The 10000-nt window shown below is 33.9% G+C and overlaps 1 non-coding gene across 1 annotated transcript in view; it reads right to left on the reverse strand.

Annotated features, from left to right (window-relative positions):
• Positions 1–7130: 7130 nt before the first annotated feature.
• Positions 7131–10000, reverse strand: part of LOC138927207 (large subunit ribosomal RNA) — a 3950-nt gene continuing 1080 nt past the window's right edge. Inside the window, exon 1 of the ribosomal RNA XR_011443734.1 lies at positions 7131–10000. This exon is cut by the window's right edge and continues 1080 nt beyond it. This is a non-coding gene — a ribosomal RNA (large subunit ribosomal RNA).

The raw sequence follows: 10000 nt of genomic DNA on the forward strand, positions 1-10000 counted from the left end.
CACACTTTCGTCAAGCTGGGTATTTATTTGCCTTTTTACCCTCACCTAAATATACTCATCGGTATATTTCAGTATATTTTAGTATATCCATATGAATATGTATATCCATATCCATATCCATATCCATATCCATATGAAAATAATTTAATATTTCCATATTTATTATAATATAATAAATATTATTATATTATATATTATATGGTAGGCTATCCCCATCACCTACCATATATTTCATATACATATAAATATTTTCATATCCATATATATTTTTTTATATTCATATATTTTCATATATGTTATATGCATATGTATTCATAACCATATGCTCATATATTAATACTGGCGGTCTTCTGTTTAATATAATATTATTTTAATATTATATTGGCAGGCTGAACACCACCTACCCTATATACCTTTTTGAACACGGTTTCGTCAATCCGGTCATTTATTGTATGGGAAGTATGACTTTCCCACACATATTTGGATATCCATACGATTGCATATCCATATGAAAATATTTTTAATATTTTTAATATATTTTTAATATTTCCATATTTAATATAATATAATTAAATTATTATATTATATATTATATGGTAGGCTATCACCATCACCTACCATATATTTCATATACATATAAATATTTTCATATCCATATATATTTTTTTATATTCATATATTTTCATATATGTTATATGCATATGTATTCATAACCATATGCTTATATATTAATACTGGCGGTCTTCTGTTTAATATAATATTATTTTAATATTATATTGGTAGGCCGAACACCACCTACCCTATATACCTTTTTGAACACGGTTTCGTCAATCCGGTCATTTATTGTATGGGAAGTATGACTTTCCCACACATATTTGGATATCCATACGATTGCATATCCATATGAAAATATTTTTAATATTTTTAATATATTTTTAATATTTCCATATTTAATATAATATAATTAAATTATTATATTATATATTATATGGTAGGCTATCACCATCACCTACCATATATTTCATATACATATAAATATTTTCATATCCATATATATTTTTTTATATTCATATATTTTCATATATGTTATATGCATATGTATTCATAACCATATGCTCATATATTAATACTGGCGGTCTTCTGTTTAATATAATATTATTTTAATATTATATTGGTAGGCCGAACACCACCTACCCTATATACCTTTTTGAACACGGTTTCGTCAATCCGGTCATTTATTGTATGGGAAGTATGACTTTCCCACACATATTTGGATATCCATACGATTGCATATCCATATGAAAATATTTTTAATATTTTTAATATATTTTTAATATTTCCATATTTAATATAATATAATTAAATTATTATATTATATATTATATGGTAGGCTATCCTCATCACCTACCATATATTTCATATACATATAAATATTTTCATATCCATATATATTTTTTATATTCATATATTTTCATATATGTTATATGCATATGTATTCATAACCATATGCTCATATATTAATACTGGCGGTCTTCTGTTTAATATAATATTATTTTAATATTATATTGGCAGGCTGAACACCACCTACCCTATATACCTTTTTGAACACGGTTTCGTCAATCCGGTCATTTATTGTATGGGAAGTATGACTTTCCCACACATATTTGGATATCCATACGATTGCATATCCATAGACAAATATTTTTAATATTTTTAATATATTTTTAATATTTCCATATTTAATATAATATAATTAAATTATTATATTATATATTATATGGTAGGCTAACATCATCACCTACCATATATTCCATATACATATAAATATTTTCATATTCATATATATTTTTTTTTATATATTCATATATTTTCATATATGTTATATGCATATGTATTCATAACCATATGCTTATATATTAATACTGGCGATCTTCTGTTTAATATAATATTATTTTAATATTATATTGGTAGGCCGAACACCACCTACCCTATATACCTTTTTGAACACGGTTTCGTCAATCCGGTCATTTATCGTATAGGAAGTACGACTTTCCCACACATATTTGGATATCCATACGATTGCATATCCATATGAAAATATTTTTAATATTTTTAATATTCGTGAGTTTTTAAATAGGGACAGAAGGAATCTCTTGAATTGAATCATGCGCGTCACTAATAAGATGACGAGGCATTTGGCTACCTATGCGAAAGTAATTCAACTCCCGCCGTCTTAAGGTTTAAGACTTATAACAATATATGTTTAATATTTTTAATATCCGTGAGGTTTTAAATAGGGACAGAAGGAATCTCTTGAATTGAATCATGCGCGTCACTAATAAGATGACGAGGCATTTGGCTACCTATGCGAAAGTAATTCAACTCCCGCCGTCTTAAGGTTTAAGACTTATAACAATATATGTTTAATATTTTTAATATCCGTGAGGTTTTAAATAGGGACAGAAGGAATCTCTTGAATTGAATCATGCGCGTCACTAATAAGATGACGAGGCATTTGGCTACCTATGCGAAAGTAATTCAACTCCCGCCGTCTTAAGGTTTAAGACTTATAACAATATATGTTTAATATTTTTAATATCCGTGAGGTTTTAAATAGGGACAGAAGGAATCTCTTGAATTGAATCATGCGCGTCACTAATAAGATGACGAGGCATTTGGCTACCTATGCGAAAGTAATTCAACTCCCGCCGTCTTAAAGTTTAAGACTTATAATATAATATAAAAAATATTATTTTCATTTTTCACGTCACTATTAAGATGACGAGGCATTTGGCTACCTAAACGAAAGTAATTCAACTTCCGCCGTCATAAGGTTTAAGACTTATAACAATATATAAAAATATTATTTTCATTTTTTACGTCACTATTAAGATGACGAGGCATTTGGCTACCTATGCGAAAGTAATTCAACTCCCGCCGTCTTAAAGTTTAAGACTTATAACATATATAAATGAAAAATATTTTCATTTTTCACGTCACTAATAAGATGACGAGGCATTTGGCTACCTATGCGAAAGTAATTCAACTCCCGCCGTCTTAAGGTTTAAGACTTATAACAATATATGTTTAATATTTTTAATATCCGTGAGGTTTTAAATAGGGACAGAAGGAATCTCTTGAATTGAATCATGCGCGTCACTAATAAGATGACGAGGCATTTGGCTACCTATGCGAAAGTAATTCAACTCCCGCCGTCTTAAGGTTTAAGACTTATAACAATATATGTTTAATATTTTAATATCCGTGAGGTTTTAAATAGGGACAGAAGGAATCTCTTGAATTGAATCATGCGCGTCACTAATAAGATGACAAGGCATTTGGCTACCTATGCGAAAGTAATTCAACTCCCGCCGTCTTAAGGTTTAAGACTTATAACAATATATGTTTAATATTTTTAATATCCGTGAGGTTTTAAATAGGGACAGAAGGAATCTCTTGAATTGAATCATGCGCGTCACTAATAAGATGACGAGGCATTTGGCTACCTATGCGAAAGTAATTCAACTCCCGCCGTCTTAAGGTTTAAGACTTATAACAATATATGTTTAATATTTTTAATATCCGTGAGGTTTTAAATAGGGACAGAAGGAATCTCTTGAATTGAATCATGCGCGTCACTAATAAGATGACGAGGCATTTGGCTACCTATGCGAAAGTAATTCAACTCCCGCCGTTTTAAGGTTTAAGACTTATAACAATATATGTTTAATATTTTTAATATCCGTGAGGTTTTAAATAGGGACAGAAGGAATCTCTTGAATTGAATCATGCGCGTCACTAATAAGATGACGAGGCATTTGGCTACCTATGCGAAAGTAATTCAACTCCCGCCGTCTTAAGGTTTAAGACTTATAACAATATATGTTTAATATTTTTAATATCCGTGAGGTTTTAAATAGGGACAGAAGGAATCTCTTGAATTGAATCATGCGCGTCACTAATAAGATGACGAGGCATTTGGCTACCTATGCGAAAGTAATTCAACTCCCGCCGTCTTAAGGTTTAAGACTTATAACAATATATGTTTAATATTTTTAATATCCGTGAGGTTTTAAATAGGGACAGAAGGAATCTCTTGAATTGAATCATGCGCGTCACTAATAAGATGACGAGGCATTTGGCTACCTATGCGAAAGTAATTCAACTCCCGCCGTCTTAAGGTTTAAGACTTATAACAATATATGTTTAATATTTTTAATATCCGTGAGGTTTTAAATAGGGACAGAAGGAATCTCTTGAATTGAATCATGCGCGTCACTAATAAGATGACGAGGCATTTGGCTACCTATGCGAAAGTAATTCAACTCCCGCCGTCTTAAGGTTTAAGACTTATAACAATATATGTTTAATATTTTTAATATCCGTGAGGTTTTAAATAGGGACAGAAGGAATCTCTTGAATTGAATCATGCGCGTCACTAATAAGATGACGAGGCATTTGGCTACCTATGCGAAAGTAATTCAACTCCCGCCGTCTTAAGGTTTAAGACTTATAACAATATATGTTTAATATTTTTAATATCCGTGAGGTTTTAAATAGGGACAGAAGGAATCTCTTGAATTGAATCATGCGCGTCACTAATAAGATGACAAGGCATTTGGCTACCTATGCGAAAGTAATTCAACTCCCGCCGTCTTAAGGTTTAAGACTTATAACAATATATGTTTAATATTTTTAATATCCGTGAGGTTTTAAATAGGGACAGAAGGAATCTCTTGAATTGAATCATGCGCGTCACTAATAAGATGACGAGGCATTTGGCTACCTATGCGAAAGTAATTCAACTCCCGCCGTCTTAAGGTTTAAGACTTATAACAATATATGTTTAATATTTTTAATATCCGTGAGGTTTTAAATAGGGACAGAAGGAATCTCTTGAATTGAATCATGCGCGTCACTAATAAGATGACGAGGCATTTGGCTACCTATGCGAAAGTAATTCAACTCCCGCCGTCTTAAGGTTTAAGACTTATAACAATATATGTTTAATATTTTTAATATCCGTGAGGTTTTAAATAGGGACAGAAGGAATCTCTTGAATTGAATCATGCGCGTCACTAATAAGATGACGAGGCATTTGGCTACCTATGCGAAAGTAATTCAACTCCCGCCGTCTTAAGGTTTAAGACTTATAACAATATATGTTTAATATTTTTAATATCCGTGAGGTTTTAAATAGGGACAGAAGGAATCTCTTGAATTGAATCATGCGCGTCACTAATAAGATGACAAGGCATTTGGCTACCTATGCGAAAGTAATTCAACTCCCGCCGTCTTAAGGTTTAAGACTTATAACAATATATGTTTAATATTTTTAATATCCGTGAGGTTTTAAATAGGGACAGAAGGAATCTCTTGAATTGAATCATGCGCGTCACTAATAAGATGACGAGGCATTTGGCTACCTATGCGAAAGTAATTCAACTCCCGCCGTCTTAAGGTTTAAGACTTATAACAATATATGTTTAATATTTTTAATATCCGTGAGGTTTTAAATAGGGACAGAAGGAATCTCTTGAATTGAATCATGCGCGTCACTAATAAGATGACGAGGCATTTGGCTACCTATGCGAAAGTAATTCAACTCCCGCCGTCTTAAGGTTTAAGACTTATAACAATATATGTTTAATATTTTTAATATCCGTGAGGTTTTAAATAGGGACAGAAGGAATCTCTTGAATTGAATCATGCGCGTCACTAATAAGATGACAAGGCATTTGGCTACCTATGCGAAAGTAATTCAACTCCCGCCGTCTTAAAGTTTAAGACTTATAACAATATAAATGAAAAATATTATTTTCATTTTTCACGTCACTAATAAGATGACGAGGCATTTGGCTACCTAAACGAAAGTAATTCATCTTCCGCCGTTATAAGGTTTAAGACTTATAACAATATAAATGAAAAATATTATTTTCATTTTTCACGTCACTAATAAGATGACGAGGCATTTGGCTACCTATGCGAAAGTAATTCAACTCCCGCCGTCTTAAAGTTTAAGACTTATAACAATATAAATGAAAAATATTATTTTCATTTTTCACGTCACTATTAAGATGACGAGGCATTTGGCTACCTAAACGAAAGTAATTCATCTTCCGCCGTTATAAGGTTTAAGACTTATAACAATATAAATGAAAAATATTATTTTCATTTTTCACGTCACTAATAAGATGACGAGGCATTTGGCTACCTATGCGAAAGTAATTCAACTCCCGCCGTCTTAAAGTTTAAGACTTATAACAATATAAATGAAAAATATTATTTTCATTTTTCACGTCACTAATAAGATGACGAGGCATTTGGCTACCTATGCGAAAGTAATTCAACTCCCGCCGTCTTAAGGTTTAAGACTTATAACAATATATGTTTAATATTTTTAATATCCGTGAGGTTTTAAATAGGGACAGAAGGAATCTCTTGAATTGAATCATGCGCGTCACTAATAAGATGACGAGGCATTTGGCTACCTATGCGAAAGTAATTCAACTCCCGCCGTCTTAAGGTTTAAGACTTATAACAATATATGTTTAATATTTTTAATATCCGTGAGGTTTTAAATAGGGACAGAAGGAATCTCTTGAATTGAATCATGCGCGTCACTAATAAGATGACGAGGCATTTGGCTACCTATGCGAAAGTAATTCAACTCCCGCCGTCTTAAAGTTTAAGACTTATAACAATATAAATGAAAAATATTATTTTCATTTTTCACGTCACTAATAAGATGACGAGGCATTTGGCTACCTAAAAGAAAGTAATTCATCTTCCGCCGTTATAAGGTTTAAGACTTATAACAATATAAATGAAAAATATTATTTTCATTTTTCACGTCACTAATAAGATGACGAGGCATTTGGCTACCTAAACGAAAGTAATTCAACTCCCGCCGTCTTAAGGTTTAAGACTTATAACAATATAAATGAAAAATATTATTTTCATTTTTCACGTCACTAATAAGATGACGAAACAGTTAGTAGGCCACAATTAGTAGGGAAACGTGGACAACCCGTGATAAATCCTTATATGCTTTCTTAGATATAGCATATAAAGATTTTTTATACTAAATATACATATTTACACATGCATATTTACATTTTTTTTATATTTCGAATCATCAAGCAAAGGATAAGCTTCAGTGGATCGCAGTATGGCAGCTGCTCAACCACTTACAACACCTTGCCCGTTACAAAAGTCGTTTACAATTGATTCTAGGCTTTGTCATTGTATTAAATAATGTTTTCATATGTAACTAGCATGGCATCAGGTGATCAAAGATCCTCCCAATTTACTATGTTACAAATTACATTGGCATCACATCCATTGTCGTTTAAAATATAAATAATAAACTTTAAATGGTTTAGAAGCCATACAATGCAAATTGCCCCTTATTTATCATTGCAGTCCAGCACGGATACGACCTTAGAGGCGTTCAGGCATAATCCAACGGACGTAGCGTCATACCACTGTTCGCTCGAACAAGTATTGTGCCATTGGTCCGTACCTGCGGTTCCTCTCGTACTACGCAGGAATGCTGTCGCAACAACGTTTTGTCATTAGTAGGGTAAAACTAACCTGTCTCACGACGGTCTAAACCCAGCTCACGTTCCCTTGCATGGGTGAACAATCCAACGCTTGGTGAATTTTGCTTCACAATGATAGGAAGAGCCGACATCGAAGGATCAAAAAGCGACGTCGCTATGAACGCTTGGCCGCCACAAGCCAGTTATCCCTATGGTAACTTTTCTGACACCTCTTGTTAAAAACTCTTTAAACCAAAAGGATCGATAGGCCGAGCTTTTGCTGTCCCTGTGTGTACTGAACACCGAGATCAAGTCAGCATTTGCCCTTTTGCTCTATGTGTGGTTTCTGTCCGCACTGAGCTGGCCTTGGGACACCTCCGTTATTATTTGAGAGATGTACCGCCCCAGTCAAACTCCCTACCTGGCAATGTCCTTGAATTGGATCATACCTGAGTAATTGGAGTTATACCAAATTTTCAAATCGATAATACATGAATGCATCTCTCATTAAAGAATTTGTTTGCGATTATATAACAAACTCGTGATACTTTGATCAAGAAGCTTGCATCAAAACCCAATACCATAAGATATAATAAATATATCCGTATAATGGCTAGGAAATGATACACGTTCCATTTAATCAAGTAAGTAAGGAAACAATAAGAGTAGTGGTATTTCATTGTCGATACCAAACCGAAGTCTAATATCTCCCACTTATTCTACACCTCTTATGTCTCCTTACACTGCCAGATTAGAGTCAAGCTCAAAAGGGTCTTCTTTCCCCGCTAATTATTCCAAGCCCGTTCCCTTGGCTGTGGTTTCGCTAGATAGTAGATAGGGACAGAAGGAATCTCGTTAATCCATTCATGCGCGTCACTAATTAGATGACGAGGCATTTGGCTACCTTAAGAGAGTCATAGTTACTCCCGCCGTTGACCCGCGCTTACTTGAATTTCTTCACTTTGACATTCAGAGCACTGGGCAGAAATCACATTGTGTCAACACCCGCTAGGGCCATCACAATGCTTTGTTTTAATTAGACAGTCGGATTCCCCAAGTCCGTGCCAGTTCTGAATTGATTGTTAATTGATAATCGTTATAATTAATAAGAACTAATTGGTTTGACCCAACTAGTATTCTTAAAAATTTTAGCAAGAAAGTTCCACAATTGGATACGTAACTAAACTATCCGGGGAACAAGTTACAACCATAAATGATTATAACTCTATTTACCCAGAACGAGCACATAAACCATATTATTGTTTCCCAATCAAGCCCGACTATCTCAATCTTCAGAGCCAATCCTTATCCCGAAGTTACGGATCTAATTTGCCGACTTCCCTTACCTACATTATTCTATCGACTAGAGACTCTTCACCTTGGAGACCAGCTGCGGATATTGGTACGGCCTGTTGAGAAGTTTGCGTATCCCCACCATAAATTTTCAAGGTCCGAGGAGAAAATATCGACACAACAGTATATGTCATGCTCTTCTAGCCCATCTACCATATCTCTCTGCGAAAGACTTCCATGGTAGTACGACTATAAAACAGAAAAGAAAACTCTTCCGATATCTCTCGACGGCTTCTTTATGGTCGTTCCTGTTGCCAGGATGAGCACGAGGCCCATATTTAATAACAAACGGATACTCAACAGGTTACGGAATTGGAACCGTATTCCCTTTCGTTCAAAATTATTCAAGTATATAATTTTCACAATAATTGTAATATTTATTTTTACTTGAAAATTTTCGGCTTTCGCCTTGAACTTAGGACCGACTAACTCGTGATCAACCACTGTTCACACGAAACCCTTCTCCACTTCAGTCCTCCAAGGTCTCATTCGATTATTTGCTACTACCACCAAGATCTGTACCAATAGCAGCTCCATGCAGGCTTACGCCAAACACTTCTACGCATACCATTGTACCTTCCTACTCACTAAAGTTTCAAAATTTATATTACAAGTAATATAAATCATCTACTTTAGCGGTAATGTATAGGTATACAACTTAAGCGCCATCCATTTTAAGGGCTAGTTGCTTCGGCAGGTGAGTTGTTACACACTCCTTAGCGGATTTCGACTTCCATGATCACCGTCCTGCTGTTTTAAGCAACCAACGCCTTTCATGGTTTCTGCATGAGTTGTTAATTTGGGCACCGTAACATTACGTTTGGTTCATCCCACAGCGCCAGTTCTGCTTACCAAAAGTGGCCCACTGGGCACATTATATCATAACCTTAAACTTCATATCAAGAAAGTTAAGGTTCTTACCCATTTAAAGTTTGAGAATAGGTTAAGATCGTTTCGACCCTAAGGCCTCTAATCATTCGCTTTACCAGATAAGATTATTTTATATAACATTAAAATGCACCAGCTATCCTGAGGGAAACTTCGGAAGGAACCAGCTACTAGATGGTTCGATTGGTCTTTCGCCCCTATACTCAATTCTGACA

The sequence above is a fragment of the Drosophila bipectinata genome, unplaced genomic scaffold (genome assembly GCF_030179905.1).
Source record: "Drosophila bipectinata strain 14024-0381.07 unplaced genomic scaffold, DbipHiC1v2 scaffold_20, whole genome shotgun sequence".
Lineage (NCBI taxonomy): Eukaryota > Metazoa > Arthropoda > Insecta > Diptera > Drosophilidae > Drosophila > Drosophila bipectinata.